We start from the raw sequence: 14,500 nt of genomic DNA, 5'->3' as shown, positions 1-14,500 counted from the left end.
ATGACGATAATTAAAATGACAGAAATTAAAGTGCGAAAATTAAAAGTGCAATTAAATATGAAATAAAAGAAATTAAATATGAAATAAAAGAATTATGCTTATTTAAACTTCCGTAATCATGATGGTTGACGTGTTGATTTTAGTTTTATGCCCATGGGTTAATTGTCCTTTGTCCTGGATTATTTAATATGTCCGTCTGGTTTTTGTCCATAACAGTCCATCAGTCATAAATATAAAGTGCGAGTGTCCTCGTCAAATTATTATTATACCCGAAGTTAAATATTCCAACTAATTGGGGATTCGAATTGTAACAAGGTTTTAATACTTTGTTTAATGAATACACCAGGTTATCGACTGCGTGTAAACCAAGGTTTTACTACTTTGTTAACAATTACACCAATTACCCTTGAATGTAATTTCACCCCTGTTTTAATTATTCTAGTGGCTATTAATCCATTCCCGTGTCCGGTTAAATGAACGATTATTCGTACATATAAATACCCCGCCCATCGTGTCCGATCGAGTGTATATGGTAATTTATAGGGACGCCCAATTGTAAATCTTTATATTAACATTAACAAACTATCATTTAGTTAAACAAATATAAAGCCCATTAATAGCCCATAGTCTAATTTCCACAAGTGTCGTTCTTTTGTCCAAACCCCAATTATGGTACAAAGCCCAATTACCCAATTTTAGTAATTAGCCCAACATCATGATTACTTTGGCTCAAATAAGCATAATAATAACTTAGTTATGAGACATTAATTTAAAAAGGAGAACATAACTTACATTGAGTATTTATCGCGTAGTGTTACACGGACAGAATTTCGACTTCAAAAACCCGTAAAATAACCTTTACATAACCCAAACTAATCTAATATAACACTAATCTATACTATATATACATATATATATTTATTTATATTATACTAGGGAGTATTATTATGTATTTGTGTGTGTGGTGTGTGGTAAAAACGAACGAAAACTGGCAAATTTATAGACCAGGCCTGATTCTGATCCTCATGCGACTCGCATGGGTTTATGCCTATTTGCCATGCGACTCGCATGGCCACGCTGGACAGCTCACATATCTTTTGTCTTCTTGTTCGTCGACATATTTATTAAATATACATAAAATATAAATAATTTTAATAATTATTTATATATTATATTATATTTATGTGCATAGTAGACTAGATATTTTTGGTCCATTGCGTCGGGCGTTTCTTCTTGGCTCGGGTCCCGGTTCCGGATTTTCGGACGTCCTTGCGTACTATTTTATATAGTGTACTTTGCGTTTCGTAACTTGTACTCTTGTTATTTTTAGACGTTCCTCATCAATAATTTGAACCATTTTAATTGTATCTTGTACATTTGAGCATTTTGGACCTTTCCGTCTTCAAATCTTCATTTTCGCCTTTTGTCTTCGCACTTATTTAATATAAACGAATATTACTTGAATATGGAACAATTGCAACTAAAATCTTGTCTTTCTTGGGGGATAATGTTATGAAATATATGTTCCTTTTTAGCCTTATCAATGATAATCACACACAAACACACACACAGATATTTATTTTTACTCCGTGTTTATTTATTATTATTATTATTATTATTATTATTATTATTATTATTATTATTATTATTATTATTATTATTATTATTATTATTATTATTAATAAGATTATTATTAATCTTATTATTTTTATTATTAGTATTATTATTTTTGCGATACAAAAATAAAAATGTACCTAAAATATTACGACGGAGTGCTGTCCAAGTAACTTTCAAAATGGTTTCCAAGCGAGCTAGAGCTAAGGAAATTATGGGTTATTGCCAAGGAAATTATGGGTAATGTTCGGGGGTATTTTTGTGAATCAAACCTCGTGTTTATCATCTCCGATGCGTCTACGTGCTTTCCTACAATATTGTATATCAATATTAAACAGTGAGTTTCATATGATCCCTTTTTACATATATTTTTGGGCTGAGAATACATGCGCTGTTTTATAAAATGAATACAAATACTAAAACTGATTTGTGTGAGTTTCATAAGATCCCTTTTACTCTCTACATTTTTGGGCTGAGAATACATGCAAATGCTTTATTAACCGATATACAATATTTATAGACAAAATTGCTGAAATAGTCCCTGTGGTTTGTACCAAAATGCTGGTTTAGTCCCTGTGCTTTTTTTTTGATGGATTTGGTCCCGGTGGTTTGTAAAAGTTGCTGATTTAGTCCCTCTGACCGACGGTCGTCAAAAAATGCCGTTAACTCCAGTCATGTGCCAGACATGTGAGGGTATTTTCGTCAGTTTCTTTCATTTATTAGCAAAATTGCTGAAATGGTCCCTGTGGTTTGTACTAAAATTGCTGAATTGGTCCCTGTGATTTGTACTAAACTTGCTGAATTGGTCCCTGTGATTTGTACCAAATCACAAATTCCATAATTAACACAAATTCATGATCTGTACATTTCAGCTATATTCATAAATATATATAAATAATACTCTGTAATATTGTTCCTATAAACACAAATATAAATTAAACGCCACCAAATTCATCAAAATCAATAATAAAAAGACTGTTAGTATTTGACATTTTATTCTTCATTGGAACCCCTTTACAATCGACACATTCACACACAAATACATAGAGAACCTGTTAAACTTTTTTGCTTCTAAAATGAAATCAAATTAATAATAAACCCATTTAATTTCAAACCCATTTTCAATTAAGATCTGCAATCGGACATCAGATCTGAAATCAAAGATCGATTGTTTCTACAAATCTGAAAAGCGATAAGATCTACAAACCGATTAGATCTACAAATTTGAAACTCGATTGTTGCAGCTCTCGTCAGAGAAAACGAACGTTCGCCAGAGATGGTGACGGTGGTGGAAGTGAATTTAATTAATTTCAGATTAATGAGCTAAGGATGAAGATGAGAGGAAAAGGAGGGCGGTGGTGGAAGTGAATTTAATTAATTTATGTTTGGTGTTGATTAGGATTTGATTATTTGATTTTAATAAGTTCTTGTAATGTTTAATGGAAATGAATTTGGTGTTCTTGAGAGTTTTAATTTTCCAGATCTGTTGGTTATTTTCCAGATCTGTTGGTGCCGGCGGTTTTCGATTGAAGGTATCAACTTAGTAATTTGCAATTGAATGTGAAAATGGTGGATTTGAGTATAATTTAGAGTTTATAGTTTGTATATTTATCTGAGTACGAAACCCAGATTCATATTCGATTTTTTTTATAAATTTTTTTTGCATATATGAAATTATATTTATTAATTGGTTTGAATAATATGAATAGATTTTGAAGAATCTGATGTGAATTTGAGTATAATTTAGAGTTTATAGTTTGTAGGTTTATTAAAATGAATTTAGGGTTTGTTCATGTTTTTTTGGCGATAAAGATGAAGGTGAGGAAGAAAACATTTTTAGAATAAAGATTTCAGCAATTTTTTTACAAACCACGGGGACCATTTTAGCAATTTTGGTACAAACTACAGGGACGATTTCAGCAATTTTTTAAATAAAGGAAAGAAACTGACGAAAATACCCTCACATGTCTGGCACATGACTGGAGTTAACGGCATTTTTTGACGGCCGTCGGTCAGAGGGACTAAATCAGCAACTTTTACAAACCACCGGGACCAAATCCATCAAAAAAAAAAGCACAGGGACTAAACTAGCGTTTTGATACAAACCACAGGGACTATTTCAGCAATTTTGTCATATTTATATGTGTGAGTTTCATTTACCCCTTTTTACTCATTACATTTTTGGGCTGAGAATACATGCAAATGCTTTATTAACTGTTTTACAATATTTATATGCGTGAGTTTCATATGATCCATTTTACTCTCTACATTTTTGGGCTGAGAATACATGCAAATGCTTTATTAACCGATATACAATATTTATATGCGTGAGTTTCATTTGCTCCCTTTTTAATTGTTTTTGCAATCTGTAACATCCCGCATTTTTCCGTTAAATTATTTTTAACGCCGTCTTTTTTTTTTATTTTATTATTTAATATCCTCAGTATCTCGATTCGTATCCTCCATTAGCTACATTCTTAAAATATTTTTGTTATTGGATTATAACGTCTCCCGTACTCCCGTGTAATTCAAAATATTCGTTCGGTTAATTCCCGCACCCGACTACAAACTAGAGGGACTAGTTTTGCCAAAAAAAAGACAAAGAGGTGACTAGCACTTTGACTAGTCAACCTCCTCCCCATCTTTCTTTTTCATTTCTTTTCCAATTTCTTTTCATACTTCTCCATTTTCTCTCAATCCTTCAAAAAGGAAATCATCATCCATTTCAAATCGATCAAGCTTCAATCCAAACAAAATACATATTTGGAATCCTCTCTTCATCCTCTTCAATTTGATACCAACTTCATCTCATTTGGGTAACTTTCTAAAATCACTAATTTTATGTGTTCTTGAGATTTTTGAGTTATAAAGTTGTTAATTAGTGTCTATGGCTCATTGTGATGTCGTGTATGTAATTTGTATGCTCGATTCGTTGTTTTTGGTGTAACTAGTTCAATATGAAAATTTCTTGCTAAATCCTTGATTTTGGATGATCAAATGTTGTTAGATTGTTAAAGTGCATGTTTTAAAAGTGTTACTAGTATCATTAGCTTCGTTTTGATGTATAGGTTGATTAAGGAAACTCCAAGAACATGATTAGTGATTTTGTGAACTTGGATTAGGGTTTGATAAGCTTTAGATGAACTTTTGATGCACCAAATGCTATGAAATATTGTAGATAAGAATTTTGTTGCAATGTGTGTATGATTACCTTCGAAACGGCATATCATACATGTAAATTGGTTGCCCGAATCATAAAATGCGTTTTAGAACTTGAAACTTTGATTATGAACGTTTAATGCGGTTTTTGGTTGTTGTTAGTGATGAATTGCTTGATGAAATGTGCTTAGTTGTTTTCCTTGTCAAATTACCTTTCTAATGATATAGGTTATGCGTTTTAAGTGTTTTCGGTGCAAGAAATGTGTTATATTGTATTTTGGTTCGTGACTTGGACCATTTTTCTGCAAACTGCATGATTCCCAGGTATTGCGCGCCGCGCATTTACCCGCGCGCCGCGCAGAATCAGAGATCCCAGATGTTTGCCTTCTTGGTTGAGTTCTGACCAGAAATTGCACTTGGGTGCGCGCCGCGCAACCCAGTGCGCGCCGCGCAAAAGCCCCAGGCCACTCTCTTTTGTTTTTAAATGTCACAAAAATGTTTCCGCTTAACTAAAACTCCGTTTAACATGAAACTTGACTATTAGGCTCTTATATGACTTCTCGTCTTGGGAAAATTGTCGGATACCCGACCCGACCCCGTTGACTTTGACTTTGACCAAGTTTGACTTTTAGTCAAACTTAACCAAACGATTATACAATCGTTCTAACATACTTAACTACTTGTATCGTGCATGAAACTTGACAAATTGATTCACATGCTATATTAATCGAGTCGTAACGAGCCATAGGACTAATTGAACATCTTTGACCGTTTGTGCTTACCGATATTGATATAACCTATATGTTTAGGTCAAGACTAGCTTTGTCTTTGCACGCGTTTACTTGTTGAAGTACCTTATTAACTCTTGCGCTCAAGGTGAGATCATAGTCCCACCTTTTCAACAACTTTTATACTTTTAAATCGTGGGCTGAGAAAACATATACTTTGTTACATCTTGTACTACTTACTTTTATGTTTTGAACACAAGTGTGAAAACAAACATTCCACGTGCGAGTTAGAACAAAAATGCCTCAATTCGATTATCATTAGTTACACTTGCAGGGTGTAAGCGAGAACTTATATTGTGTGGCCATACGGGTTTAACAAACCCTCATTCGGACGGTTCGCTACCGTTATGCTGATGAAATATAGTTTTGTGTTTTAGTGTGGGTTCTAGCACTGTGTGATGGGGTAACGTTGGTTAAGTTTTGATAATTGAGTGCTCGCGTATAACAACACTTTTGGAATGCAAATGATTTAGATAATCTACGTTATGGAAATACAAAATCTTGTGGTTCAAAAACAACGTTTAATACTTACTAAACCTATGATTTCACCAACGTTTTCGTTGACAGATTCTTCTATGTTTTCTCAGGTTTTGAATGCTTAGTGATACATGCTTCCGCACTCTTTTGATACTTGCTTGGATGTCGAGTATACATGCATTTTGGAGCATCTTTTGAACTTATTTAAACTGTGTTGCATAGTTTTCATTTGTACTTATAACGTTGTAACTTAACTTGTGGTCAATTATCCTTGTAAACTTTGAAACAATCTTTACACTTGAATGGATGCGACATATTTTGGGTCAAACGTCTGTTTTAAAGACTTATGACCAGGTAATGGGACCTACGTAGTCGACGCCGTCACTTGACGATTTGTCGGGGTCGCTACATGTGGTATCAGAGCTTTGGTTGTAGGGATTTAGAGTTCATTTGTGTCCACCCCGAGTCATAGGGTACATAGGTGAATCTAGACTACAACCGGCATATAGACTGAAGTAGGAATTACTTGACTATTTGTGCATCTATACTCGAACTCTTCTATCATATCTAACTCGTATTCGATCTTGATCTTACGTTGATAAATTTTGTTGATGCGCCACCTTGACTTTATGAAGTAATGTTAAATGCACATGAGAATCAGGGTAATATAATTTCCGGGATTATATTACGGTGATTCACATGGACGTTCCGACATTATGACATAGAGAATTTAAGGCGAGTCAAGGAAAATTTTCTCTCTATCCTTATTCCATGCCACGGTTAGTATTGTTGAAAATACTAACCAACGATATTCTTGTCTCATGAAGGAACAATGCCTCCCCGTCGCGGGCCACGTAATGAAACTTCCGAACAAGCTTTTCAACGCATGATAGCCACCGCCATAGGTGCGGCTATGGCTAGTATCTCATCCGACATCAATAACAACCACAACCACAACAACCATGGAGCCGATAATTCAAACGAGGGTTGCTCCTACAAAACTTTCATGGGGTGCAAACCTCACACCTTCGATGGGACCGGAGGACCGGTTGTGCTCACCCGATGGTTTGAGCAAACAGAAGCCGTTTTTAGCATAAGCGGTTGTCGGGACCAAGACAAAGTCAAATATTCCACCCACACTTTTGCCGGTATCGCCCTCACATGGTGGAATACGTATGTGCTGTCGGTGGGTATCGATGAAGCTCACACTCTCTCATGGGCCGACTTAAAGAAAAAGATGATCACCGAATACTTCCCGCGCGAAGAGACCCGTAAGCTCGAACACGAACTAAGAACTTTAAAAGCGGTCGGGAATGACCTAAAGGCATATAATCAACGATTTTCTGAGCTATCCTTGATGTGCCCAAACCTCGTGACCCCCGAACCTCTAAGGGTTGAACTTTACATGGATGGTCTTCCCAAGAGCATCAAACAAGGAGTAATGTCATCCAAACCCAGTAATCACCAAGAGGCCCTGAATATGGCCCGTCAATTGATCGAAAGGGTAGATGAGATTGAAGTGCCGGCACCTAAAGCCGAGGATGAGTCGGGTGACAACAAAAGAAAATGGGAAGCCCCCCAATCGAGTAACTACAACAACAACTTTTCCAAGGAACCTCTCACCCCCGTCGGCAAGAAAAGTTATGCCGGGACACGACCTTTTTGCAACAAATGCCACAAGCATCATTTTGGTGAATGTGGCAAGCTAATTTGCCATCGGTGCCAAGGTAGTGGTCATATTGCCAAGTATTGTGGAAGTACCGCCCCCGTCACTCAAAAGGGGCCCGACGCACCAAAGCCGAGTATTTGCTACAAATGTGGCCAATCGGGTCATTTTAGGAATGAATGCCCAAAGAATAAAGCAAAAACCAACGCGCGCCGTTGAACTTACAACATCGACACCTAGGATGCCCGAGACGATGATGGACTAGTCACGGGTACATTTCTTCACAACAAACCGTATATTTCATACTTATTTGATTCGAGTACCGTTAGACGTTTTATAACCAAGGATTTGACTCGTGCTCTTTATATTCCACCTCTTTCCCCCAGATACTACTTAGGCAACGTAAGCGACCAACGGAAAGATACTGTGTGTCTATAAATTTTATTGGAGGATATACGTTAAGATTTTTGACTTGACACCTATAGAACTAGGGAGCTCGGAACCTATTCGTTAAAAAGAAAATGTTTCCCCATCATCTTGTATAGATTATTGTGAACTGAGTAATTTTCGGTTGGAAACCGATACCCTCTCCCTCGCATCCATGACCTCATGATTATTTGCACGAATCCCGTATGTTCCAAATCGACCTCCGTTCCGGTTATCATCAATTGGGGGTTAAGTGAGACGATGTCTCCTAAGCCACTTTCCGAACTCGCAAAGTTAGTTGTAAATCTCTCTTAGTACCGTTTGATTTATTTAGGGCTCGCCCGTATCCATAAACCTCTTGAACCGCGTATGCAAACTTATCTAGACAAATCTGTTATCGTATTTATAGATGACATCTTAACTTATTCAACTAAGTCCAATTTTCTAGACTATGATGTTAATGGTCAAGGCATTACAATCAATCTCGAAATCAAGCCACATGTAATCAGGGAACTCTCCCAACTCAGACTTGTATTCGTAAAATCGTAGATCTCACCGGTTCTTACCGAAAATTCATTTCTGACTTTTCTCGTGTTACACGACTTTAATCTCTCCGCGATCGAACCTTGAGCGTGATTCTTCACACCAACATTTCTAGCTAAATTCGTACAACACCAGATGGGACTCAAACATGGAAATATTTCTACTTGAACGCCGAAAGGCATACTCTCTCGACTCAAAATCAACGTAACTAAAATTCGTTATTTTGCACGAAGAATTCAAATACTAAATTGTGGATCCGATCAATATTCTCGTCATCACGTACCACACTACATACCTCTGTTATTTCACCGTTACTGTCTGATATTACTGGAAATTAAGATAACACACAATCCAACGATACTTCACTCTTCTTTGACTTAACGCCCTTGTATTTCTGATAATCGGCCAACTATTATTCAACCCCGAACTATACAACTACGTGTACTATCTCGTTTCTCTTTCAGACTTCAACTTTTGACAACTAGAGGCACGTTATGGCAACCTCGAGATGCAAGCTCATCCTATTTTAAGTCCTCATTTCACTCCTATCTTTATCGCTCGCATTTCCGTTTAAGGAAACTCCTTGTAACATTTCTCCATGGATAGATAAACTCCTCATATTACATTAGTATTCGCCACGAGGGTGAATAGTCCTAACGAACATTTTTCGAACCCTAACTGACTTGTTCAAACATATCTTAAGAGATCCTATTCTAACACGGTGTACCATTGCCAATTACCTCGGATCAAAATACTCGTATCGCTTCTAGTTTTGCAAGAAACCTTGGAAACCCACTTAGACATGTGTACCGCGTATCTTCCACAACCCGACGAACCGAACAAACGAACGATTTACGTCTTGGAAAGACATGTCACAAACTCGTATTGTCACCTTTAGTAGATCACTCTTACAACAGTAGTTACCACTCGTGTGTTCACGCGCACTTTCCGAAACCCTATATGACCGCTAATGTCATACCCCTGTTCATTTAACCAAAGCATCAACCACCGAAATCTGAACTCCATCAAGAAACAACAATTGAAATCATTCAAATCCGAGGAGGGCTCGAGACGATCCGTAGTCGCCAAAAGAGTTATACCAAACTTAGATGAAAACCTCACAAATCCCAGTGTGTAACCGCGTAATATTGAGAAACCGCACCTTGGAAAGGTGTAATCCATTTTGGGAAATCGAGGAGGGTTATATTCGCAATATTTAACCTTTTGAAACTTTGGGGCGTATTGGAACCGCTCCCTACCGTTTAGAACTGCCGACTCAATTAAGTTTCCGTTTACCTTACATTTTGTGTAACAAACTTAGAAACGTGTCCTGCGGAACAGGAACGTGCAATCATTCTAAATGCACCAACTATTGATGACAAACTCCGCTTCATAGGAAAACCGGCTGAACATGTGGATCGTAGAACCAAACCTTACTACTACGTAACACCCCGACTATTCAGATTCGTGGAAATGCCTAAGGATGTATCTTCACTTCTCCGTAGATTGAACAACACTATGTCTCGAGTAAGAGACATCGACTGTTACTTCCAACTAAATTTCGGGACGAAATTTCTTTTGAGGTGTGGATAATGTAACATCCCGCATTTTTCCGTTAAATTATTTTTAACGCCGTCTTTTTATTTTATTTTATTATTTAATATCCTCAGTATCTCGATTCGTATCCTCCATTAGATACATTCTTAAAATATTTTCGTTATTGGATTATAACGTCTCCCGTACTCCCGTGTAATTCAAAATATTCGTTCGGTTAATTCCCGCACCCGACTACAAACTAGAGGGACTAGTTTTGCCAAAAAAAAGACAAAGAGGTGACTAGCACTTTGACTAGTCAACCTCCTCCCCATCTTTTTTTTTTCATTTCTTTTCCAATTTCTTTTCATACTTCTCCATTTTCTCTCAATCCTTCAAAAAGGAAATCATCATCCATTTCAAATCGATCAAGCTTCAATCCAAACAAAATACATATTTGGAATCCTCTCTTCATCCTCTTCAATTTGATACCAACTTCATCTCATTTGGGTAACTTTCTAAAATCACTAATTTTATGTGTTCTTGAGATTTTTGAGTTATAAAGTTGTTAATTAGTGTCTATGGCTCATTGTGATGTCGTGTATGTAATTTGTATGCTCGATTCGTTGTTTTTGGTGTAACTAGTTCAATATGAAAATTTCTTGCTAAATCCTTGATTTTGGATGATCAAATGTTGTTAGATTGTTAAAGTGCATGTTTTAAAAGTGTTACTAGTATCATTAGCTTCGTTTTGATGTATAGGTTGATTAAGGAAACTCCAAGAACATGATTAGTGATTTTGTGAACTTGGATTAGGGTTTGATAAGCTTTAGATGAACTTTTGATGCACCAAATGCTATGAAATATTGTAGATAAGAATTTTGTTGCAATGTGTGTATGATTACCTTCGAAACGGCATATCATACATGTAAATTGGTTGCCCGAATCATAAAATGCGTTTTAGAACTTGAAACTTTGATTATGAACGTTTAATGCGGTTTTTGGTTGTTGTTAGTGATGAATTGCTTGATGAAATGTGCTTAGTTGTTTTCCTTGTCAAATTACCTTTCTAATGATATAGGTTATGCGTTTTAAGTGTTTTCGGTGCATGAAATGTGTTATATTGTATTTTGGTTCGTGACTTGGACCATTTTTCTGCAAACTGCATGATTCCCAGGTATTGCGCGCCGCGCATTTACCCGCGCGCCGCGCAGAATCAGAGATCCCAGATGTTTGCCTTCTTGGTTGAGTTCTGACCAGAAATTGCACTTGGGTGCGCGCCGCGCAACCCAGTGCGCGCCGCGCAAAAGCCCCAGGCCACTCTCTTTTGTTTTTAAATGTCACAAAAATGTTTCCGCTTAACTAAAACTCCGTTTAACATGAAACTTGACTATTAGGCTCTTATATGACTTCTCGTCTTGGGAAAATTGTCAGATACCCGACCCGACCCCGTTGACTTTGACTTTGACCAAGTTTGACTTTTAGTCAAACTTAACCAAACGATTATACAATCGTTCTAACATACTTAACTACTTGTATCGTGCATGAAACTTGACAAATTGATTCACATGCTATATTAATCGAGTCGTAACGAGCCATAGGACTAATTGAACATCTTTGACCGTTTGTGCTTACCGATATTGATATAACCTATATGTTTAGGTCAAGACTAGCTTTGTCTTTGCACGCGTTTACTTGTTGAAGTACCTTATTAACTCTTGCGCTCAAGGTGAGATCATAGTCCCACCTTTTCAACAACTTTTATACTTTTAAATCGTGGGCTGAGAAAACATATACTTTGTTACATCTTGTACTACTTACTTTTATGTTTTGAACACAAGTGTGAAAACAAACATTCCACGTGCGAGTTAGAACAAAAATGCCTCAATTCGATTATCATTAGTTACACTTGCAGGGTGTAAGCGAGAACTTATATTGTGTGGCCATACGGGTTTAACAAACCCTCATTCGGACGGTTCGCTACCGTTATGCGGATGAAATATAGTTTTGTGTTTTAGTGTGGGTTCTAGCACTGTGTGATGGGGTAACGTTGGTTAAGTTTTGATAATTGAGTGCTCGCGTATAACAACACTTTTGGAATGCAAATGATTTGGATAATCTACGTTATGGAAATACAAAATCTTGTGGTTCAAAAACAACGTTTAATACTTACTAAACCTATGATTTCACCAACGTTTTCGTTGACAGATTCTTCTATGTTTTCTCAGGTTTTGAATGCTTAGTGATACATGCTTCCGCACTCTTTTGATACTTGCTTGGATGTCGAGTATACATGCATTTTGGAGCATCTTTTGAACTTATTTAAACTGTGTCGCATAGTTTTCATTTGTACTTATAACGTTGTAACTTAACTTGTGGTCAATTATCCTTGTAAACTTTGAAACAATCTTTACACTTGAATGGATGCGACATATTTTGGGTCAAACGTCTGTTTTAAAGACTTATGACCAGGTAATGGGACCTACGTAGTCGACGCCGTCACTTGACGATTTGTCGGGGTCGCTACACAATCTATATTTTTGGGCTGAGAATACATGCACTCTATTTTAAACGCAATGTACTAAATTCTACACTGAGTTTGAACCGAAAATCCCTTAGCTTTGGTAACTAGTAACTGCCGGTTATAAGAGCTGGTGGGCGCGAGTAGTTATATATGGATCCATAGGGCTTGATATCCCCGTCCGAGCTAGAGCACTAGCCTTTTAACGGACGTATGCTATTTGAGAAGCGTACACGTTGGTTTGCGTGTATTATTAAGATGATTATACAAAGGGTACAAATTATATAAACGTTAAAGTTTAGTTACCAGGGTGCTCAATTTTGTAGAACCGATTGATAAACGTTTCGGATGAAACAACTGAAATCTTGTGATCCACCTTTTATGTAAAACCTATTGATAAACGTTTTGAATAAAACAACTGAACTTTTGTAATCCACATTGATATACGGATTATGTGTAATATTAAAACTATGAACTCACCAACCTTTATGTTGACACTTGAAGCATGTTTATTCTCAGGATTCTAGAAGTCTTTCGCTGTTTGCTTATACGTGATACAAGATATGTGCTTGGAGTCATACATGCTATATACAAGAAACTTGCATTCACCAAACCATTACCATATATCTTATTTTGACTGTATTGTCAACAGATGTATTATTGTAAACCATTTAAATGGTGATTGTCTATACGTAGGAATCATCAGATGTTAAAAACCTGGAATTTATATATTCATTTATGAAATACCTTTTCAAACGAATACAATGTTACAAAATGTATCACATAGAGGTCAAATACCTCGCAATGAAATCAATGAATGACGTGTTCGTCCATATGGATTTGGTGCGATCGTCACAGGACCTTTTAGCCTTTTTGAAATAAAAGGTTGCGTTTGAACTCACGGACGTCTTGTACTTTGAAGATGACAGTGATCTTGAATTGTCCGCTACATATCTTCGTACCGACGTACGGTGGTATGGTATAAAAGAAACCCTCGGATGCGTTTTAATCACATTTCTCTTTATTTGATTTACGAAGATGAAGAGAGTGTGGTTTGGCATTACGTTGATGGAAATGTCGAAAATGAAATGGATGAACCGGTGGTGCCTTTTTAGGATACCAATGGTCCTTATTTTGGAAATTACAACTACTAAGTTGTTGTTTTTAATATTTGATTGTGTTTTAATTTATTTATGTTGTGGTTCAAAAAATGCAACCGTATTTGTGTTTTTTAATAAAAGTGTTGTTAGAAAAAATGATTATAGTTCAATAATAATAATAATAATAATAATAATAATAATAAAATAAAATAACATTATATTAAACATAAAAATATTACATTAAAATTATAAACACAAGTTAATTAAACATACAATAAACATAAACTACTCTTCATCCTCTTCTTCATCATCTATATGCCATTTTTTATTATTTATTTTTTTAAACAGACCCCACCACCAACATCTTGCAACATGTCGTTAGATAACATTTTCAACCGCAACCACCCAACATCGCCTCTAACCGCGGCTGCTAGCAACGACGTCGTTGAGTGATGGCCCGAAGAAGCCCCAACGGCGGGCCCAATAGGAGTGGTCTTAGTGGGTTTCGATTTGCGACACTCTTGTTTATCCTTTTTTTTTTTGTGGAGGCAAAGGAGGACAGAAAAAAATGCACCAACTTTAACCCCAGATGTATGGGGTATGGGGTTTTAACGAATAATGTGAATTCTGTAAAATTATCCTATTAACTTTTTTAATATGAATAAAAATTAAA

Source organism: Rutidosis leptorrhynchoides, chromosome 1 (assembly GCF_046630445.1).
Source record: "Rutidosis leptorrhynchoides isolate AG116_Rl617_1_P2 chromosome 1, CSIRO_AGI_Rlap_v1, whole genome shotgun sequence".
NCBI classification, from domain to species: Eukaryota; Viridiplantae; Streptophyta; class Magnoliopsida; order Asterales; family Asteraceae; genus Rutidosis; species Rutidosis leptorrhynchoides.
Note: the sequence above shows the minus strand (reverse complement) of the source record.